The 23,999-nt window shown below is 37.0% G+C and overlaps 1 protein-coding gene across 7 annotated transcripts in view; it reads right to left on the bottom strand.

Moving 5' to 3' along the window:
- The window catches only part of MAPK10 (mitogen-activated protein kinase 10), a 296,363-nt gene extending 280,881 nt beyond the window's left edge, over positions 1-15,482 (bottom strand). Inside the window, exons 1-2 of one of the 7 annotated variants that reach the window (XM_041759955.1) lie at positions 15,127-15,482; positions 10,153-10,267 (exon numbers count right to left, since the gene is read on the bottom strand). The gene's annotated coding sequence lies outside the window, so the exon portion shown is untranslated. Of the gene's footprint in view, positions 1-10,152; positions 10,268-13,134; positions 13,329-15,126 lie in introns of those variants that run through there. The other 6 variants (XM_041759958.1, XM_041759953.1, XM_041759960.1 and 3 more) reach the window with 6 other exon arrangements.
- Between the last annotated feature and the right edge of the window lie 8,517 nt (positions 15,483-23,999).

A 23,999-nucleotide genomic window follows, 5' to 3' on the forward strand; every position in this document is an offset into this window, starting at 1 on the left:
CATGCCTGGCTTCATCTTCTCGCTTTGTATTTGACAGAGAACAAGTTTGCTGTGTAGGCATTTTGTGGTAATGACTTTACTATTATTAACAGTGACAATAGTTCCAGGCATTATTTCTTATTTACACAGCAGCCTTCAACACAGGAGCAAAAACACCTGGCAAACATTCTCATTCTTATTATTGATGGCTTAGATTAATAGAGCACCTTTCTGTCAAAAAAGCTCATTTATCCTTACATGGACTCTTGTGACACAAATAGGCAAGCAATCTATTTCTACATTTTACATCTGGAAAAACCAGAAGCCCAAAGACCTGTGTAAAATTGTTTATTCATACTGTGGCTGGGCTTATAATGAAATCATAAAGGACCCAGTATTTCCCTTCCTTACTGACTGGTGTACTATCTCTTTTACAACTTCTTACTCCACATTACCTAAAACCTGGAGAACTTCCTATCTATTGGATCCTTTTCTACTGGTTCTGGTTCTGGTTCTTATGGTCTCTTCTTCAAACCGGATTATCATTCCTTTCCTCCCTCTAACTGCTCATCCTCTCTCCATCCTCTCTCCTTTCCAAGCCATTCTCAACATTGCTGCCAGAATCATTTTCATAAGCCTGCTCAGAAAACAGCAACAGCTCTTCACTATCTATAGAAACAGACCCAAAATTCCTTCATAGTTCACTCACAACCTCCCTCAGTCTGGCCCAAATCTATTTTCTCCACCATATCTCTGACTACCGTGTCCTCCATCCCTAAAACATTCAAGCCTAAACTTCTGAACCTCAAACGCACTCTGCTCCTTGCTCATTCTATTTCCTCTTCTAGAAGTAACCTTTCCAACCCTAACACTGACTACCAAAATTGTCTTCACAACTCCACTCCAATGCCTTCTCCATGAATCCCTTCTAATACCTCAGTTAAAAATGGCCTCTCCTTCCAACTCTACAATACACATTTAACCTTTATTTGTAGCACTCATCATATTCTTCCCAGGTCTATAGTGACTTGTGAAAGTACATCTGTCTTATTAAAATGTTCTATCATTGAAATTCCCATAAAATCAACTATGTGTCAGATCCTGCAACAAGTAATGAGTAAAACAGAGGTTACAGTCTTCATGGAGGTTACAGTCTATTTCATCTGGAGTTCTTCCTCTGAATAACCAAGCACACTATTTTTTGTTTTCCTAAAGGTAATATGTACCATTCTAGATGCGTAAAAGAGAGTTTAATTCATTTTTATACGATAGATGCTTTTTAGAAGTGGTTCTCAAAGTAGAGTACACGAGACTCCCTGAAGATCTCCAAGACCCTTTCGAGGGGATTCTTGAGGTCAAAACTAATTCCAAATGATATAAAGATATGGTTTGCTGTCTTCACTCTCATTTACTCTCAAATGTATAGCAAAGTCTTCCAGAGGATACACGATGTGTTTTGTGACAATAGTTGGAAGCCATAAATACATAAGAGAATTCAGCCCCCTCCTTTTAAATGAATCATAAAACAGATTTGCAAAAATGTAAAACAATGCCACTTTGTAACTATACTATCTCTGTTTTATAAAAAGTAATTTTCATAAAATGTTTTTTTTAAGATTTTATTTACTTATTCATGAGACACAGAGAGGCAGAGACATGGGCAGGGGAGACGCAGGGGGAAGCGGGACTCCATAGACCGCTGGACCATGCCCTGAGCCAAAGGCATAAATGCTCAACGGCTGAGCCACCCAGGCCTCCCACAAAAAGATATTTTATGTTAACAAGTAATGGGTTTGCTGTTGCTAATTCATAAAGGAATTACATAAATATCTTAAAATTTATCTTAATTTCTAATACTGTAAATACCAATGAATATAACCCACATAAACAAAAGCTTATGGCTAATAATTTTCAAGAGTGCAAAAGGATCATGAGACCACAAAGTCTGAGCCCTACTGCTTTCGAGCACTGAGACTCATGTCTTTCTGCAGAACCCCAATTGAGTAGTTGCCTTTGTAATTTCACTGTTCCCTGAACTCATTATTTATTAAAGCAACTATCCTATGTGTGGATTCACTTATTTACAAGCGTTTCCCCTTTCTCTTCCCATCCAAAGGCCCCAGATTTGATAGTCAGCTGCTTAAGGGCAGAGACTAAATAGAATTTATCTTTGTTGCTGCTTCAGCTAGCAAAGGGGCAGCCAGTAAATATTTGAAGGAAGAAAGGAAGGAAGGGAGGGAGGGAAGAGAAAGAGTGAGGGAAGAATTGTGTCATATTCATTCTTCAAAGGTTCTACCACAGTAATCTGCCCATTGAAAATATGTTAACTCTCATGTAAATCTGTTGCATTGATATGATATCTGAGGTAATCAAGATGCCAATAGTTTCACCTAATACATTGGTAAATCCCAATATAGCTTAGAGAATATAATTTTTAAAGGCAAATTTTAAAAGATTCCTCTCATTAGTAAATCAATGAGCAAATATTTGTACATACTAGCCCTTCAATTGCAGCAGATAATTTTAAGATAAAGAAAGATACAAATCTGGAAAGTAAATGCAATCAATTTGGTTGCCTATGCATACGTTATCTCCCTTATGGATAATAAATTCCGGTAATTAGAAGTGACTTCCTATAATTCAAATACCTTATTTTCTGATTTAGAATGACAATGTGAAACTAAAGATAACTAAAGGAGGTGGATTAAAGCAAAATTGGGCATGATAAGTCTGTCTTCAAGACCCTTATAAGCCTCCACCTGGCCTATTCTTCCCTTCTAGCTGTCCATGAAGCTGTTTTCCATTCTCATGAAGTCTCTTCACTGGCCAAGGTTACCCTCACCAAGGTAGTCCCCTTGGGCCTGGCCTTTTGGGTATTATCCCATGCTTTAATTCAATCTGTACAATTTAATGTACATAGTTTTCACAGTTAAAGAGATATTTAAACGTCATTCATCACAACTCCTTCATACACAGTTGAAGAAGCTCAGCTAGGTTAAGATTTGCCCAAGGGAATATTAATTAATGAGCGAGCAGAGATGAGAATCTCATATCAAGGTCTCTTCCTTTTCCAGAAACTGCAATGAGAATTTTTAAGTAATCTGCTAAACCCCAACAAAGTACTGTCTTTGATACCAATCTTGATTCCCTCCCCATACAAAAATCTTTCCCATATGTTCCCTTTCTTTAATCTCTTATTTAATGTGTTAAGACACTAATCCAAGTGTGGATGTTATCTATGATCCAATATCCATTATCACCAATTCACATCTTAACTCAAGTTAGCTTACCAGGTTAGCTAATCAACCAATTTAACTCATAACATTTCTACTTTTTTTTTTAAGATTTTATTTATTGATTTGAGAGAGAGCAAGAGTGAGAGTGAGAGTGCACAAGCAGGGAATGCTGCAGAGGGAGAGGGAGAAGCAAGTTCCCTGATGAGCAGTGAGCCTGAATGAGACACAGGCTCCATCTCAGGACCTTGGGATCATGACCCAAGCAGAAGGCAGACACTTAACCAGCTGAGCCACCAGATGCCCCCATAACATTTCTATTTTAATAAGAATACTCTTCAACCAAAAAAGTAAGAATTTCACATATTATATCAGGTTCAGAAGCAGAGAACCAGAAGATCTTTTGGTTCCTTAAATTATAATACAGAGCCAGACATTTGTACGCAGGATCAAGACTAAAAAAGAAATTCAACATACGTGATTTGATTGCCTGTGACATTCCACATTGCTGACCTAAACCCTGGTTGGCAAGAAGTCAACAAACATATGACATGATATACCTGGCTGAAATTCATAAAAGATGAAAAATATTTTAATTTGTTTCCTACCCACTATTTCACATAGATTTTGCCTAACTTTTTTAGGGGTGTGGAGGGAGTACAATGTCTTTAAATCTTATTAAACTAAATTTCAACGCAGATTCTTAAGATTTATAAATGACTTTATAAAGACAATATTATCAAGGATATTCACTCTCAAATTTAAAGAAGCTTAAAAGTAAGCCTTAAGGGATTAAAAAAAAAAGTGGGATTTAAAGAACAAACAAATCACCTAGAACTTCCAAAAGTAAAACTAGAAAGAAAACTTTTAAATATCCAGCATATATATTTCTGATATCTGCACTATAAATTACATGTCTTGAATCCACTTAACTATGGACTAAATTTTCCAACCAGCCCTACTCTGAAAAAGTTTTTTATGTTAAACAAATTTTCATTAAGATCTCATACTTTTATTTTAATAGGAATTCCTCTAATAGTGGTTATTGGAATACCCAGAATTCTCTATGAAGAATCTGAGATATGGAAAAATTTTTATGTTAACTCACTCTTCAAATAAGCTGCAGTAAAATGCCAACTTGTAAAGACAGCATTATTATTTTCCTGACATGACATCAAATTACTTACAAATTTCTGAATATCCTCTTATTCATCTCATTTGTAAAGTATTTGGTTCTACAAACTCGTTATGCTCATTTCTATCTCTGTTTACTTTGATTATGTTATTATCATTTCTTGGAATTCCTATTTTTACAATTTCTTGGAATTCAAATCACATCAAAATTTTAAGGCTCCATTCAGGCCAACTTTCACTGTTAGTACTGAGAAGGATTCAACACAGTGATAAAAAAAAAAAAAAAAAAGGAAGTGTTCCCAAGTTAGACTCCCTGGACTCTACCAACACTAATTGCATGACCTAGGGTAAGTTACTAAACCTCCCACCTTCAACTCCATCATTTGTAAAATAGAAATGCTCAGTAGGATTTCTATGAAGATTCATTGAATTAGTGCACTCAAAGTGCTTTGAACAGTGAATGGCACAAGTAATCACTCAATAAATGTTATCCACTATTGCAATCTTTATTATAACTTTCATTCTTCCTGTATTACTCTTAACAATTGTAGACTCATAATTCATGAGAACCATAGACCATAGAGGTCATTGAGTTTAATCTCCCATACCAAGTAGTAGCACCTCTAAAATGTTGTTAATATTTGGTCAACCATGAAGGTGGTTAAATACTTGCAGTGCTGGAAAATTTACTGTGCTGAAAATTGTGCTGAAAAGCACAGACTTACAAATAATTTTAATTATCAGAAAGGTCTTTTATAAAAAAAAAAAAAGAAAGAAAGAAAGGTCTTTTATGCATAATGCCTACTCTCTACTCCCTGGTCTCTTATTTCTGTCTCCTGCACAGCTTCAAAATCAACCTTCATCCTCTGTCTACTTCCACACGATATTCTGAATCGTCTCCGACTAGTTAGATAGAACACACTGTTTCGGAAAATAAAATAAATTTTGGAAAAATTTACTTAAAAACAATGACAATAAACTGTTACTATATGAGAAATTAAGGTAATCCTTGCTTCTGAAGGAGTTGGCCAATAATATTCACATTTATCCCTCAAAACTTAAATAAGACTGTAGACTCTCTGTCAGGCTGCTTTCCAGATTGTATCCAGAGGTGTAAATTTTTTGTAGTCTAGTTATTTCTCTATGTAGTCCCTTGGGTTTTGTGTCTTTTCTCCTTGTAATTTTCTCTTTCCTGCCTCTGTTTCTATCTTTCTGTGTATCTATCTCCTACTCTTTTTTCTTTCTTTCATCAAGCAATCATTCAACAAACATTTGTGCATCACTGCCTTGTATTAGGCACTGTGCTAGCATGGAAAACTCAAGGATAATTAGATCTGGGTCAAATTACTCAGAAGCTAAGTTGCAGAGACAGATAAACAGTTAATAAAATACCATGGTAATGCAATGAGATAGATATGCCTAGGCTACTGGGAGAACACTAGAAAGGAATCCCCAATGGGAGGAGTCAGGAAAGGTTTCTGGAAGGAGATAACATCTGATGAAGTCTAAAGTGAGTCTCAGCAGTATCTCTCAAAATTTAAATCACCTCAGAATCTTGTTTGAAAGATTCAGAGTTAACAGATCTGGGTGGAACTTGGGATACTGCTTTTCTATCAAGCCTCAGATGATGCCCATGCTGTTGATCTGCAAAGGTCTTAAAAGATGGCTAATGACTAAGTGAAGGTTGGGTGGGGTGAATATATGCAGAATAGACAGTATGAAGGAAATCACAGAGGTAAGAAACACTTGAGTGTGTGTTATGAGAATGAAGCACATTGGCATCCCCTGGCAATTTGAAAGATAATCAGTTCCTAAAATGGGGGTGGATGGAAATATGGTATATGCTAAGGAGAAGGAAATTTATTGCATAGCCAATGGAGTATATCAAAGGAAGTAGGGCAGTTACATGGTAACAATCGCAAATCAGATCTGGTGATTTCATTAGTAGAATCGTGAGCAAGAAGATAATATTCTGGGCTACATTAAATAAACCTGCTAACAATGATAATGAGGCAACTGACTTAAAAAAATGTTTGGCAGATAAAGTAAGTTGATTATATTTTCACTTAATAATTTAAAAATCAGGCAAGTTTTTTTTTTTTGTATTCTTTGCAAGCCTGCTATCTATTCTTAATCTGAGGCTTAGTAACATGTGACTCTTTGTTTTTTTTTGTTTTTTTTTGTTTTTTTTTTTAATTAACTTTTATTGGTGTTTAATTTACCAACATACAGAAAAACACCCAGTGCTCATCCCGTCAAGTGTCCACCTCAGTGCCCGTCACCCATTCCCCTCCAACACCCGCCCTCCTCCCCTTCCACCACCCCTAGTTCGTTTCCCCGAGTTAGGAGTCTTTATGTTCTGTCTCCCTTCCTGATATTTCCCAACATTTCTTTTCCCTTCCTTTATATTCCCTTTCACTATTATTCATATTCCCCAAATGAATGAGAACATACACATGTGACTCTTTGAATAACGCACTTTCACCTCTTTTCACACCAAGTTCCACATTTTAAAACAGTGAAGAGTGGACCCAAATGAACACTATAGTCTCTTCATCCAAAATGTTATTGTCCCCTAAACTAAACTCATTTCTTATTGAATCACAGAATCATAATTTTTAAAACCTACCACACCACCTGGAATACAAATATGCACTGTATGACTGATATTGACTTTACCTAGCCACCAGGTATTAAAACTTGAGACTATTTAAAAATCTTTTTCACCCACGACAGTCATTACTGAGTCCAGATGCTTTGTCATTATGTTTTATTGGTGATTCTTTCATTTATGTCCCTATGATTTTTTTAACTGGATTCCTGACAATAGCATCTTAGGTGTTTTCTCTGCCTCCAATCTAATCTTCTTCCAAACACTATCCAAAAAATTGAAGAAGTCTAGAGTCAGAAAGCCCTGAGCTTGAATGCCAAGTCCACTGTTTCTTAGCTGTGTGACTATTACCAAGTTATTTAACCTCTCTAAATCTGAGTTTCCTTATCTGTAAATCATACGGATGATTTGAAGATAAAATGCCTGCAAAGTGCTTAGCACAATGCTATTACACAGGAAGAACTCAATAAATGCTAGTTATTATTGTGAAAGACAAATCTCATAAACACTTGAGCAGATACTTCACAAAAGAGGAAAATCAAATGGCCAATAAAAAAATGAAAAGATGTTCTTCTTCATTAGTAATCAGCAAAAAGCCAGTTAATACTTCCATCATATAATTATATACTCAACTGATGGGCAAAATTTAAGAACTTATAAATCAAATGTTGGTGGGATATAGAACTTCTCTTATATTGCTGATGGGAGTGTAAACTGATATAACTGCTTGGGGACAATATTCTGGTATTATTTAGAAAAATGGGATGTGCACACACCCTTAAATTCAATAGCACCTTTCCTTGATATTTATCCTAAAGAAGTGCTCATATCTGTATACTAGAACTTGCAAGCAACTGTGCATATATACTTAACAACTTTATTATAAATATATGTATAATTATAATAAAAATATTTACTATATTTAATAAATATATTTATGTAAACATATTTTATATATAAATAATTAATGTTATTTGCACATACAAGTATAAGTAATACAGAAATCATCCAAATGTTCACAACAGTAAAACAGAGGAGAAATTTGGTTATATTCATGGAATGCTATATAATTACATGAATAAACTATATGCATTGATATAGAAAAATCTTACAATGTTTAGCAAAATCAGTTAAGAACATAATATTGTGATTGTAAGATGGAAAACCTACAAAGAAAAGCAAGGGAACAAGAAACAACTGTGACAAAAGGCAGGATAGCGGTTAGTGGTCACCTCTCGTGGGGAAAAAAACACATGTGATCCTAAAGAAGTACATCGGTTTCTACTGGGAGTTTATTCCTTAAAATGAATGATGGATAAATTAATTTTGCTTTGTAATTACTCTTAAAGCTGTATTTGTCTTATACACTTTTCTATGTCTTTGCTATATTTCAAATTAAAAAATAAACCTCCCCATGTCATTCTACTACTTAGAACCTTTCAAAAGTCCTTTATTTTGGAATAAAATCCAAATTTGTTAGCTTCGTTTAAGAGATCCTTCATGATACATCTCCTATACCCTTCTGCAGCTTCATTCCTTCCACCTCCATTTATGCCCTAGCGCAGTACATGACATAGTGCTCATTTAAAAAAATCATACTCTGTCAAGCGTCTGGACCCTTGAAAATATTCCCACTGCTCCCCTTCTACTGATTATTTTTTATTATCCTTAGCATTCAGTTAACATATCACTCCCTTTGAGAAGTCTTCTTGACAAATCTCCATCCTATGTATATTAGTTCCTTCTCTGCTGCACTTCCCTTAGCACCCTACATCTTCACATTTAACAGCCCTGGACGTACCACATTTTTTGAGTATATCTCCCCTAATTAATGGCACATTTTATTGTAAGTACCACACTCTTTAGGTTGAAAGTCCCTTTAAGACAGGTACTATCTTCGTCTATCCCAAGAGTTAAGGATAGTATCTACATCACAGATTCTCATTAAACGTTTACTTCATGAATATGTTTAAGATGGGGCAATATATGTTCTCTATAACACCGGGAGTGGCACACAACACAACATATTAAGTTCAGCCATATAAACTTCCCTTACTTTAGATGCATGATGGTTGATTATTGGCAACATACTATTGTCTTTTGTAACAAACATGGCATTTAATACATGTTGATTAAGCACAGCATAGTGATGACTATTATATCTACTTTCTCAATATAACTGTAAGCAGACTATAATGAAAATCATGATATGAAATAAGTATAGGGTTAATTTCATCAGTCTTCTGCAGTTATAGCTTATGCATTAATTCAAAAGACAGCCTATCTACCCAGAGTTATACGAGCCACTAAGCAAACGAAAGAGAGATATTGATCACTAACTCAAAACAGCTTCTATTGGAGTGTTACAAGCACCACTGTCCCGCACTATTTCTCAAAGAAGTTATTTGACAGATTATAACTGGTTCATCTCTGCTGGAGTCTATTGATTATTAACTTTGGTGACTAGAAAGCATCAAGCATTTGATTTTAAAAAATATTCTGCCTGTGTGTGCTGATATTTTCATAAAATAATAAGTTTTAAAAATTATTCCATCTAGCAGAGAAACTGGATCCACTTTTAATATCGTTATATTAGGCAAAAGGAGGGTAGGGTAAATGTCTATGAATTGAGTTTTATAAAACTGTGACGTGATTTCTCTCTTGTTTCCAAGGATCTAAATGTTATGTTAATATATATATATTATATGCATTCTTTATATACTCCTATGCATTCACATAGGAATGTGTGTGTGTGTGTGTGTGTGTGTGTGTGTGTGTGTGTGAGTATTCCTGAAAGGTACTGAGCATTATAATTTAGCTAAGAATCAATTCTTCTACCAGCAGGGATGAATTAGTAAAATACGGAATTATGTTGTAAACAATAAAAGCCACTGTTACCCAACTGTTACTCAGCCATATGAAATTGTTCATTTCAGCTATCTTATGCAGACTGGTATCGTACAGGGTGGTAGCATCATGGTGTTTTACGATGTACCCATGCACCTCAAGACTTTATGCTCCTCTGTATAGCACCATCAATCAAACACTCTGTCCTGTGGATTTTCACTTCTTTAGTTGAAATTATTTTGAACAGTATTTCTTCAGAGCCATACACTAAATCACATGCAATATTCAAAGCGGTTATGGAGATCACATGCTTTCTGCAAAGGAACATTTTTAAAATTCGCAACTCACCACTGCTTGTATGGTTTCTCATCTATAGGAAATGATTCTAATTCAACAGCTTCTTGCATGAGTTGCCATAACGAAGATCTGAGATGGTCCTGCCGTTGGTGTTCCTCACACTAGCCTAAAATCAAAGCAAAAACACAGAATGAATTTGATTTTAGCACTTAAATGAGAATTTCATCTGCATTTAGGAAACAAAAAGGCTGGTAAATACAATTGGAAATGAATGATGGAATGCAGGATGAGGGAATAAAAGATCTGAAGGTAGTTCACTCGGTTCAAATTTATCACAAGCACAAGAACTTTGATGTTACCAACATCAGAGTAGCTGGATATTTTAAAAGCTGAACATAAGCCCAATTAATAATTAGTACTTTAGTTGACATATGATATGCCCTTGTGATATGGATTTGGTTTTGAGATATAAGGCACCCTATTCAGTGTCAACAGGGACAGTTCCACTGTTATATGTTTGCATAATCCACTTTTCATGGAAGACTTCATTAGAATGATGGGTTACATTCTTTACCAATAAAAGCAGGAGGAGAAGTTCAAAAACCTCTGAAGTATATGAAATAGAATAAAACTAAACTGAAGTTGATCCGAAGCTGATCCAAAGCTGGAAACAGACCTGTATGCCATTATCAAGTCAAAAGTTTTGATTTCAAGAGCTTTGGAAACTATGCTCACCATACCCAAAATAAACCTCCTCTCTGTCCCAACTAACAGTCCTTTTCCTGGCCAGGTACTTACAAGTGACTAGTAGGAATTCCTTCCCCACCAAACCTCCCTACTCCCCAGACATCCCAATGTGGCCTCCAGTGTCACGTGTATTTCTTTCTCCTCTGAATTCCTGTTATATTTATTGTCAAAATACTAATATGAGCCCTTGATTATATACCATCTTTGTTTCTTAACCTCATCTCACTAAATGACTATATGCTCCCAAATGACTCCAAACTCTTCCTTCCATTGCACTTAGTAGAGAACTCTGTACATGGGAGACATTCATCCAAGGAATATTTATCATGTCCCAACAATGTGCCAAACAGACACAGTCAGTACCTGATGGAGATTATACTTCAGTAGAGAACACAGGAAACGGAATAGGCAATTACTGCATTGTGTGATAAGTGCTATGACAGAGGAAGTACCGGCACTGAATAAACCTCACCGAATAAATGGGCCCCAGAGCTTTACTTCACCTTCAGTGTTTTCAGATCCTATTTCCAATGTATGAGAAGAGGACAATTACTTGAAGAAACTCATTTTCAGGAAGAACATGGAGCACCCAGTCAGGTTAACATCTAAAATCCAGGAGGCAGTCCAAGTTCTATGAAGAAAAGTCAGTCACTAAGATGAATTTCTAGTCTTTTAAGTCACTGTGGGTGGTAAAGGTTTTTTTCCTACTTTCTACAGCACACACACACACACACACACACAAAATGTAGCAAAAATCTTGTTTATTACTGAGCAGGCCACTCTGCAAATGCCTAATGTCCCTGTAGGGGAACTTCACTTTCCACCTGCACTCCATATGGGATTTCAGAGCAATTGTGGCTTAGGGATGCTTCTCAGAAACCTTCAGTCATTTCTCTTTCCATTCAAAACTTTAATTTCCATTCCTAGGAGTATTAGCTCCATAAGCCTGTGGCTTTCACATCTCAGGGATAAGAACAGCAAAAAGGCCATTGTGGCTTATTATGGACCCAAAACATCAATTCAACTAGATTTCTTTACCAAAAATAAGTATAGATTTGTAGTCCACTTCTCAAACCAAAACCCTTATTTTTATTTAAATATTTTCAATATCGCCTGAGTTCTCCATTTAGAGTTTCTACCAAGAATCACAAGAAATGGGGAGGGGGGGGGGTGTAGGACAGTAACTAAAACATACAGATTTTTCACTTTCCCCTCTTTGCCTTGATTTTCTCACAAGGACAAAATGTACTCAAACTGAAGAATCTTTAGTCAAAACCTGACAACTTGGCTATGAAAATATGTACAGATAGGCGAATTTCTGAAAACTCCAGCTCCAATTCTAAATTACATTTTCTCTTTCAAAGAGAAATATCAATATGCAGCATGATCTTTTACCTTTTCTCATCTCAGCAAGGTCTCATCTCAGATTTCTATAATGCAATAAATACATTTAATATACTAACAAAATAAATGGATCTTGTTCTCCTTTACCAATAAGCATTTCCCCAGCAGTTTACAGGCCCAACTTTATCCAAGTCCTGGTCCTCAGAAGAAGGTGTGAGAGATGCATGTGTGGTGGGGAGGAAATACTCAGCCTGCAGCAAATACAGCTTTATAAGCCTCTCTGTCATTATTGGACACTTTGCGCTTCTGAAAGTGTTGCAATGTCCAACCAAAAGCTTAAAGGAGACTGCAAGAGGAAAAATAAACACCATGGAGAAAGAATTTTAAGTGTCAATTTGTTTACTTCTTATTCTAATTGAAGGAAGACTCTCTTGTTTTGAGACCCATCATTCTAATAAGCAACTAAGCAATCATTTGATTTGCACACACCAATTCCATGTAAAGTCTTTTAGCTTGAAATGTGACCTGAAACCAGAACCAGAGGATGAAAGGAGAGCATCTGCCCCCATGTTTAACAAACAAGAAAGCCCCCAATTTGTCTTTATTTTTATCATCAGTATTATAAGACTTTTTCACTAAGATTACACTCAAAGACATAGATTCATTTACATAAAGCCAGAATAAAACTTAAAAAAAAAAAAACCTTTAAATATGGGACGCTTTACCTTTAAACATGGGAGGCTTTTTCACATTAGGCAGATCCCTTTTGCTTATGATATTCCCATAACATATGCTAACAAGGGAAATTGTATGAATTTTCCTGTAACTTAAAAAGATACATTTATTTTATAGCATCCACAATCGAGTCTCAGTGCATTCTAACCTTGAAAAACATTGACTACATCCTATGAAACCATTAAATACTAATAGGTGCAGACGTACCAGACAATGACAGCAAAACACACTCGGTCCCTCTGGGATCTGTTCACAAACATCCCCTTCCAGCATGACAAACACACTCCTCCCAACAGCGGATGCTGTTCTGGAGCAAAGCAAGCAGGCAGCAGGAGGTGGCTGATTTTCTCACTGTACATATGATTTCTTACTGCCTCATCATCAAGATTTTTTTTTCCAAACTGCAAAGATTTTGTAACACCAGGAGCCCATCAAATTAAAGCTACTTTACAACAGGAGGGAGTGATGTGCAAATGCAGAAGCATGAAGACTCTTTAATTTCTAAGGTCATACCACCTTCGTCATCTGACTTGCTAGTTCCGTGGTAGGGAAGAGAAAATCCAGTTTGCTCCGTGTAATAAAATCAGCTCTTCCAGTACTTTATGTCAATTAAGAGTGAGATGGAGGTAGGAAAGGGAATACATGCCAGAGGCAGCAAAACTGCTGCATCCAAGCTGTCTCACCCCTAAAATCCAATGGTTTCGAAGTAAAGTCAGAAGCTTGTGAGCTCATTCATGAGTATCATATCTATATTCACAACATATATGCTCACCAAAGGTAGAAGATTTACAGAAGCTTCTCTGAGAGAAATGATCCTTCCTGCAACCATTTTTACTATGTTGATCACCATTCTGCAAGATCTTCCAGGGTCTGACAACTAGCAGACTAAGGATAGAGGGAGAAATTGGACCTTGAGCTAGCATCACTGAGTGCACTTATTTTCCTTCAATCTGAACTGTGGCCTGTCCCACGACTTAGCCTGCCTCTTTCTGGTTCGTTCATAAAAGTTATCGTCAACACACCAGCAGCATGCAGTGCTGGTGTACAGACACTGTCGGGCTCTGCAGCAAAGACAGCCCATGTAAACAACCTTGTGATCCTTCAGAGCCTACCGCCATGGGATAGGCCATTCTTTATCGATAGCTAAATTGCAGCACCTGGAAGTTATGTGCTAGGAGGTAAAGGCAGAGACAGCCTCCAGATTTAAATGGAGAGGAAAAAAATCCATATATAATTTTTCCTGAAGTGTCTCAACCTTGATTTACTGGAAGATTTTCCAATAAATCACATTTATTTTGCTGCAGGCACAAATAACACAAATTCTGGTAAATGTATTGCCATGCTCATTTCTGGTATTTTTTTTTCTCAGAAGAGCTCTGACATTTCTAGGGGACACAGTATCCCAGCACAGAATATGGGAACTCTGCCATTAAAAAAAAAAATGCTGCCTGCTGTGACTAGGAGATCACTTTCTTAAAGGGACCCCTTACCTATGCGACTGCAGTGGCAATGTTTCCTCTAATCTCTAACCTGACCCCGTCCTGTTTTCCTCTCCCCAACCCAAATTTAGCCTAGATTGATGTCTCTGCAAGAGTAATGTCATTAGTTTTGCAACTAAAATATATAAATACCATTCCCTACTAAAAATAGATAAATGTGTTCCAAAATATTTATTTAAATTGCATCTCTCAGCAAGTAAACATGAACACACACTTAAAGACACGATTTTTTTAGTGTTTGATGGAATCCAGAGCATTTCTTAGATATAGGACTGAGGCCAGCAGTTCTAACAAGCACAGCTGTTCACTGTCTCTCTGTCTCTTTCTGTATCTCTCCCCCCACCCCTCCTTCTTTCCTTCTCTCCCTCTCTCCCCCGCTGTTTTTCTCTTCCCTTCTGTAGCTCTGCATTGGTCTAAAAACCCCTGGTCACAATAAGAAAGCTCCCTCCCACCCTCTGTCAACCCTCACTCCCAACAGGAAGGTTTCCACACGCCCAAGTCTGGGGAGAGATGCTCCACACAGAAGGAAAGGCTGGTGGCTTCTTGCCTCAGAGGTACTTCACTTCATTAACCTGCTTTCCACCCCATCTCTCCCACTTTTCCCATGCTCGCTCTCCCACCCCACCAGGAGCAATCAATAGGCATCACCCCACCCTCCAAAAAACAGGTTAGAACCCAGAATGAGCAAAGAGCCACCTACCATTCCGTGCTTGAGAACTACGATCCTGATCCAGCAGTGTTTGCCCCAGAAATCCTCCCTACTTGTTTTTCATTAACCACATTCCAAATTGTAATAAGGAATAGATTCTTTGGAGGGGGAAATTGTTTAAAATTAACGATGGACAGGTGATTTCCAAGAAAGCCCAATCTTAAAGTCACTCAAGCCCCTAGGAATTGAGGGGTGAGGAGAAAAAAGGAAAATTGTAAAAATGAAAAAAGAAAAAAAGGTAAGCATGTAACAAGCACCACCCACCCCCATAAAAATAAAAAATTAAAAAAAAAAAAAGAAGGGGAGGGGTTTTTTTTTTTGAAAAGAAGAAGAAGAGTGGCTTGCTGAATCACCCTCTTTCACTGCCTGGAAACCATTGTGCAGCGTGATGCTGCCTGTACCATTGTGGAACCTACCAGAGGAGACGGACCGAGGGCTTGGGGAATGGGGTTGCTATGGCAACCGAAAGGAGCACACATGACGTCAAAGCCCAGAGAGGTCTAGGGAGGGGGATGAGGGGGAAAGGGAAAGAGGAAAAAGTCTCTGTGCGGCTACAGCTACTGTGCTTTCCGGTGAAATGAGGCCCAGGCAAAACGCAAAGGAAAAGGGTTCGTGGGCAGCCGCGCTCAGGAGCCAGGACCTCGGCAGCCAGGACCTCGGCGGCCAGGACCTCGGCGGCCAGGACCTCAGGGGCCAGGACCTCGGCGGCCAGGACCTCGGCGGCCAGGACCTCGGCAGCCAGGACCTCCGCAGGCAGGACCTCGGCAGCCAGGACCTCAGGGGCCAGGACCTCGGCGGCCAGGACCTCGGCAGCCAGGACCTCAGGGGCCAGGACCTCGGCGGCCAGGACCTCGGCGGCCAGGCTGCACAACCCGCAGGAGCCAGGCCCTCGGCAGCCAGGCTGCACAACCCGCAGGAGCCAGGCCCTCGGCAGCCAGGCTGCACAACCCGCAGGAGCCAGGCCCTCGGCAGCCAGGCTGCACAACCCGCAGGAGCCAGGCCCTCGGCAGCCAGGCTGCACAACCCGCAGGAGCCAGGCCCTCCGCAGCCAGGCTGCACAACCCGCAGGAGCCAGGCCCTCCGCAGCCAGGCTGCACAACCCGCAGGAGCCAGCCGCTCCGCGCGGCCGGGGCCTGCGCACCGCGGTGCTGGGGAGCGAGCGCCTGCAGACCAAAACACCCTAAGACAGTCGATCTCTGCTTTTCAACTAGCTCAGCTTTTTGCAGACAGCACAAAGTGAGACTTGTAGTCTCTCTAAATGGCAAAACAAACAAGGATGGTAATAACCTCAGCAGAGAAGAGCGCATCTGAGTCCCAGCCGGACCCCAGAGGTCATTTGCACAGCACTATTCCTCTTCTCCGTTTCCTTGGTTTTTATAAAAAATAAATAAATAAATACCCACTACACCAAACTCAACAAGCTGAGTTAGACTGCAGTTAGAATGTGAGGAAGAAAAAAAATACTGTTAATCCGAGTTAACAAACCAGGGGTTCTTTTTCTTTTTTAAGTGCACATAATTTCTGGAAAACTAATGCAAACAGTATAATTAGTATTTGAGGTAAGTATCTCTATTTTATCAAAGTAATTTGCCCTGCTTCTGACTGTTACAAGTCTCCGCACAGTTTTAGCATCTACAAGTAATACTCTTTTAGAATGAGAGCAGTTAACCATTTCCACTATTTTAAAAAGTTACCGTATTTTAAAATATTTTCTTTTTAAAATATTTTCTTTACATAAGGAAAATTTTCAATTCACCTTTGGCCTAACCAATTTGGACTTCTCAAGTTATATTATCTAACCAAATTCCTTTTTTGCTTAAACAACTTTGTGGTGTTTTTTTATTGAAACTAAGTAATAATGCTCAGTTTTATACCATTGCGCATTGTTTTAAAACTGGCATATTTACATAAATAAGGAGCTTCTTCCATGTGTTAACAGAAGAGACGTATCTTTCAGATATAAACCAAGCAGCAGTCATAGACACTAAAACATCATAAAATTGTGTGGGACTACATCAGGTTTTGTTTTCATTGTTCATGTTGCTATTCTTATTTTATTCAAGAGGGAATCTAGAAAAAAAAAGTCTTAGGTGAGTTTTTCTGCCTTTTCATCCATTGGACAACACAAAGTTTTGGATGTCACTTTAATTTCAAGTTCAATAGGAGTCAGTTGATTTTTAACTGTTAGTCTTGGAAATGGGTCTACCTACAAGAAAACTATATCTCAAATATATATTGACTAGCCAAACAATTTTATGGTACAATATAATTAGCATTCAGGCTTTCAAGTTATTGTATTCTAAGCTTTGATAACAAAAGTCAATTTTCAATAAAGATATCAACAAAGAAAAAATGAACATAACTCTTAGCTCACATTCCAAACACAAAAAATTAGAGATAAATTATACACTGATATATAAAAGCTAAAATTTGTAAAGCTATTAGAATAAAATATATCTTCCAGAAGAAAATAACTTTCTGATGTTGGAGTAGGCAAAGATTTCTTAGGACAAAGAAAGCACCATAATAGAAAAAAATAGACTTGATCAAAATTAAAACTTCCACTTATCCAAGTCACCATTAAGAAAAAGAAAAATACAAACCACAGCCTAGAAGAAAATAGTCTTGATAAAATCTGAAAATACTCTTGATAGTATTATATGATACTATCAAATTCAAATACAAATTCTAGATTATATAAAAATATCCTACAACCCAATGATAAAAATAAACAATAGTCTTGAGTAGGCACTTGACAAAGGAGATTTATAAATGGTTAATAAGTACATTAAAAACTGTTCAGCATCATTAGTCATCAGAGAAATGCAAATTAAAACTGCAGTAAATACCATTTACACCCACAAAAATGGCTAAAATTTAAAAAGACTAACAACACTAACTATTGGCTAAAAAATAGAGAAGCCAGAACTCTCCTAAATTAATGGTGTGAGTATAAAATGGTAAGACTACTTTTTTTTTTTTTAAGATTTTATTTATTTATTCATGAGACACAGAGAGAGAGAAGCAGAGACATAGGCAGAAAGAGAAGCAGGCTCCCTACAGGGAGCCCGATGTGGGACTCATCCAAGGAAGGACCCTGGGATCACTACCTGAGGTAAAGGCAGCTGCTCAACCATTGAGTCATCCAGGCGCCCCAGGTACTAATTCTTGACAGTACAATTTACAAAGAAAAATAGATTCCAACACTGCTTTTAGATTTAGAGGTTGATTTTACTATTTAGAGCTTTAATTCCCAACCTACTCATTTCAGTAATATTTAGATGATCAAATGGTCTTTTAAATCTATTCTATACACTATAAGAAAATTTCCTCAAATAAGATAATTTAATATAAGTTGGCTTTTAAAAAATCAACGCTAAATAAATCTCCTTTCTGACTGGATAAAATAAAAACTATTTACTTAATGTCCTCAATAAGATGATCCTAACCTAAACCTCCATTGCAATTCCTCAGCCCAACACAATATGTTTTAGAGCCTCCCTTCCTCCCCAAAATACAATTTTAACCAAAGACAGAAAGAGAAAAACAATAGATACCTATTGACACCATTGTATTTGGCAGGCACTCTATTTATGCATAGTTGTACCCACCACATAAACTCCCATGAAAGTATCTCTTCCCTTTCATTTAGTGTTTACCAAACTATATGTTGTATTACTCTAATTTTATAACTATACAATATCCTACCTCAAACTTGACTGTAACTTAATCTTCTTTATTATTCATTGTTTTCCCTGAAATTTCCCTTTTCCAGGAATCTGTCATATTTTCTTACCCTTAGTAGGTGATCAGTAAGGTTATAACATTCTTTTTTTTTTTAATTTTTATTTACTTATGATAGTCACACAGAGAAAGAGAGGCAGAGACACAGGCAGAGGGAGAAGCAGGCTCCATGCACCGGGAGCCCGATGTGGGATTCGATCCCAGGTCTCCAGGATCGCGCCCTGGGCCAAAGGCAGGCGCCAAACCGCTGCGCCACCCAGGGATCCCAGGTTATAACATTCTTTTACCAGCTATCAAACTTTTTATCTCAAATATTATTATGGAGTGTTAAGTTTTGAAGTACCCAATACTAAAGGAGGCAATTTCTGTTATAATATTAAATATTTAAACATTAACTGTTTTAAACTTTTTTTAAGATTTTATTTATTTTTTCATGAGAGACACAGAGAGAGAGAGGCAGAGGGAGAAGCAGGCTCCATGCAGAAGCCTGATGTGGGACTCGATCCTGGGACTCCAGGACCACACCCTGGGCCAAAGGCAGGCGCTAAACCACTGAGCCACCCAGGAATCCCCTGTTTTAAACTCTTTTTAAAGTGTTTTCAAATGAAACTATTTAGTCTAGAAGTCTGACCTGAATTCTATTAGTACTATCAGTCATAAAGGCTTTTGAAAGAAGGGTTTTAGGTGAATAAATGAGTACAAGTTTTTATTTTCAAAAACACAGAGTTGTATTTAGTATTTCTTATATACAAATATCTTTATTTTATAGCATGCTTATAATCTGAGGTAGGACTGAAGATTTGCAGGAATATTCCTTATTTTCTAAATAAGAAGATGTCCTTTCACTTAGAAATAAAAACTTTATGATATTACCTTTTCAAAATGAATACTGAAACATGCAATAACATCAATGAATCTCAAAAACATTATTCTAAGTGAAAAAAATGAGACAAAAGAGAGCATTTACTTTATAAACCCACTTATATTTTTTTTTTAATTTTTATTTATTTGTGATAGTCACACACACAGAGAGAGAGAGAGGCAGAGATACAGGCAGAGGGAGAAGCAGGCTCCATGCACCGGGAGCCTGACGTGGGATTCGATCCCGGGTCTCCAGGATCGCGCCCTGGGCCAAAGGCAGGCGCCAAACCACTCCCACTTATAAAGCAAAAAATTGTTCTATGGTGATGGAAATCAGAACTATGATTGCCTGGGGGAGCCACACAGTTGAAGATTGTGATGAGAGCAAGAGGGAAATTTCTGTAGTGATAAGATGTGCTATATCTTGATAGAGGTACAAGTTATTACATAGGTGTAAGTATTTGTCAGAACTCCTCAAAGTGTAATTCCTAAGATTAGTGCATTTAACTCCATGTAAATTGAGTCACAATTTAAAAATAGTAGTAAATCAGTTCCCAAGAAGAAGAAAAGTGCTGAATGAGCAATAAATTAGAGTTCCTAAACCTACAAATCTGATACCATACCTTGAATCTTGATTTTGCAGATGCAAGCAAACCCAGCAAAAGGAAAGGCCAGAATCAGTGTCAATAGGATCTTAATAGATCTAGCAAACCCTCCAAAGTGAAATAGACAATTGATGGAGGTTTATCTAAAAACAAGAAATAAAAATTTGGACATTAAAAAACAATTTTTCAGAGAAGCCTGGCAAGAAGGAGATCCTTAGGTTCTGGTGTAGGAACTATCATTCAGTGTTAGGACTCAATACTCTGGAGGAAATGAAGGTACTGATGAACTGGCTTTCCAAAGAGCAAATGGGAAGGGACTCTGGAATAGGGAAACCCGAAGGAATCAAGTCAGTGAAATTGGAGCAAGAATTCAACTTCTGAATCCAAGTCGAAGTGCATTCATGGGAGCTTAGCAGTAAAACTAACTACTGCACTAAGATCTCTTATCAAAATTGGTCCTAGGGTTACCTAATCATCGCCATTTGCCAGAAACTTCCCAGGTATTAGCAAGTTCCCCCATACCAGGAAATCCCTTGGTCCCAGGCAAAATTGGAAGGTTGATCATCCTAGCCTAAAGTCTAAAATGGACTTGAACCCTCAGATGAGAATTAAAGGTCCCAGCTTCAAAAGTTACAAAAGAAAGAAGTCAAGAATTAGTTATAATAGTGGGGTTGCTAAAGAGGACTGTCACCTAACACTTCCAACAATTAGATTATTATGTCATGAATTAATATGGTGGCAAGAGGTTGCAAATGGTTTGGTAAACACAAGCAAATTATGAAAGATAAATCAGTAGAACTGGGTGAGTGAATACATATGAAAGGAATGCAGAGGGTCATTGTTGATTCACTGTCATTTCAAGATATATAATAATGGCTTTTCTCAGAGAGTTTGTCATGTATTTTTCATGATGCTTCCACTTGGGGATCTCTAGTCCTTTGGAAAACTATTTCATAATTTAAAAGTTTCAGAGTTGCTGCATTCAACATCTCACTTTTGGAAAGTTATATTTCATATTACTAAATTAAAAGCACTGAGAAAACTTGAAGTTAAAAAAAAACAAAATTCTCAAAATTAAGTCAAAATTTATATCTTAAAATAATTTCTCAAATGCAGCTTATCTATAATTAATATCTTGTATTATATTGTTTGGATGGGAAACACAAGGCCAATAGCTTACCATGGCCATGATGGTGAACTCAAGATACTAATGGTTCTTCATATGATCCAGCCAATTCTACTTCTAGGTATTTATCTGAAAAAAGCAAAAAAACGAACTTGAAAAGATATCTGCACCCTCGTGTTCATTGTAACATTGCTTACAACAGCCAAGATATGGAAACCATCAGTGTCCATCAGTGGACTGCAAAATATATATATATATATATATATATATATATATATATATATATATATATAATTCAACCATAAAACAGAATGAAATCTTGCCATTTACAACTACCTGGATGGCCCTTCAGGGCATTATGCTTAGTGAAATAAGTCAACAAACAAAGATAAATAACATATCATCTGACTTATATGTGGAATCTAAAAAGAAAAGAAAAAGCCAAGCTTATAGATTCAGAGAACAGATTGATGGTTGCCAGAGGTGGTGTGGGGAGTGGGTAAATGGGTGAAGGGAGTCAAAAGAGATAAACTTCCAGTAACAAAATAAACATCATGGAGATGTAATGTATAGCATGGTGACTACAGTTAATAATACTGCATTGTATATTTGAGAGTTGCAGAGAGAGTAGATCTTTAAAAGTTCTTATCACAAGAAAAAAATTCTATACAGAGGTGTCCGCAGCTCTAGATTTAAGAGAGGGACAACATTCCATGTCCAATGAGGCTGAGTGATAAATGTTGGCTGGACTTATTGTGGTGATCATTTTTTAATATATAGAGATGTCAAATTATTTTATTGTATATCTGAAATAAATGTAATGCATGTATGTCAATTATGCCTCAATAAAAAATAGAATAGTAATGATTTCTAATGACAGTAAACTTTGTGATTGATGTCACAGAAGATGAAAGGACCTATCTCTGTATCACTTTTCTTTTTAATTAATAGACTTTATATTTCAGAGCAATTCAAGGTTTATAGAAAACTGAGCAGAAAAGTACAAAGAATCCCCATATACTCTGCTGTCCCCTCAAAACAGTTTCCCCTATTATTAACATGTTTTATGAGTATAGTAAGTTTGTTACAATTGATGAACCAAATAATAATAACATGTTATTATCCATTAAAGTCCATAGTTTATATTAGATTTTGCTCTTTGTATTGTACAGTTCTATGAGTTTTGACAAATATACAATGGCATGTTGCATTCACTTTTAATTATCTTTTCACTTATAAGTCAATTTAACATTCAGAAAACAACTATATTCACATTAAAAGAAAGTAGATAAGATTGGTCTGCTGAAAGATTTTCCTAGTGGACAGATGACAACTGCTAAAATTCAATGGCAGAAAATGTACTTTGAACCAACTTTTATTAACCTTATAAAAAGATTATTATTTTTTTCACTAAGAACACCCTAACTAGCCAAATTATGTCCTTGTGTGGTTAAACATACTTTTTAAATGCAGAATATCTGCTTCAAAGAAAATAGTAGTTCTACACAGCTTTTCAATGTCCTGGGTAGATTTTTTTGAAAGTCTGGATTTAGTTTACAGTAATAAAGGGGGGATGTGGAGTTCTAGTTATAAATAATACCAAGGAAGCTTCAGTTTCCTCAGGTAGCAAGAGCTTAAAAAATCTAATTAGAGTATTTGACTTTTGAAAAACTATGCTAATAGAAAAATACTTTTTTTAATATTCCAGTAAGCTGATTTGTGAGATAAAGAAACAGTTATTCTTGCTAGACATCCCCAGGTTTATCCACACTTCAATCCATGCACAGCCAAAGCAATTCCTTATCCTTGCTTTGCTGCTGTGCCTCAGAAACATGACCAAAGCATCATGATATCATGGATTATATTTGAGTTTGGTCTAGAAATTCGACTTCTTTCCACTTTGCAGCAATTCATACCTTCATTAAAAAAGGCTATTCTTTTTATTTTTTCAGCTTTATTAAAGTATAACAGACAAAACTGTAAGACATTTAAGGTATACAATGTGATGATTTGGTATACATGTACACTGTGAAAAGATTCCCCTTGTCAAGTTAATTATTGTGTCGTCACCTCACATATCATATTTACCTTTGGGGGGAAGGGTAAGAACACTCAAGATCTACTCTCTTAGCAAATTTTAACTATACAATATAGTGTTATCAACAACAGTTAGCATGGTACACATTAGATCCTCAGACCTCATTTATCTTATAACCGAAAGTGTGTATATACCCTTTTACCAACTCTTCCCTACTCTCCCCCCACCCCTGTTCCCCAATACCTGACTCTCTCCCCCCACCCCGTCCCCCAATACTTTCCTACTTTCTATGATTCAACTTTTTTTTTTTTTAAGGTTCCACTTCTAAGTGATACCTTACAGTGTTTGTCTTTCTCTGTCTGGCTTATCTCATTTATCATAATGTCCTCAAGTTCTATCCATCCTTTCTATCTCAGTGGTAGCATTCCTGAAAGGGCTATTCTCATTTCTAATTCTGACTTGCTATCACAGTGCTCAAAAGATGGTCACA

This window comes from Vulpes lagopus, chromosome 6 (genome assembly GCF_018345385.1).
Source record: "Vulpes lagopus strain Blue_001 chromosome 6, ASM1834538v1, whole genome shotgun sequence".
Lineage (NCBI taxonomy): Eukaryota > Metazoa > Chordata > Mammalia > Carnivora > Canidae > Vulpes > Vulpes lagopus.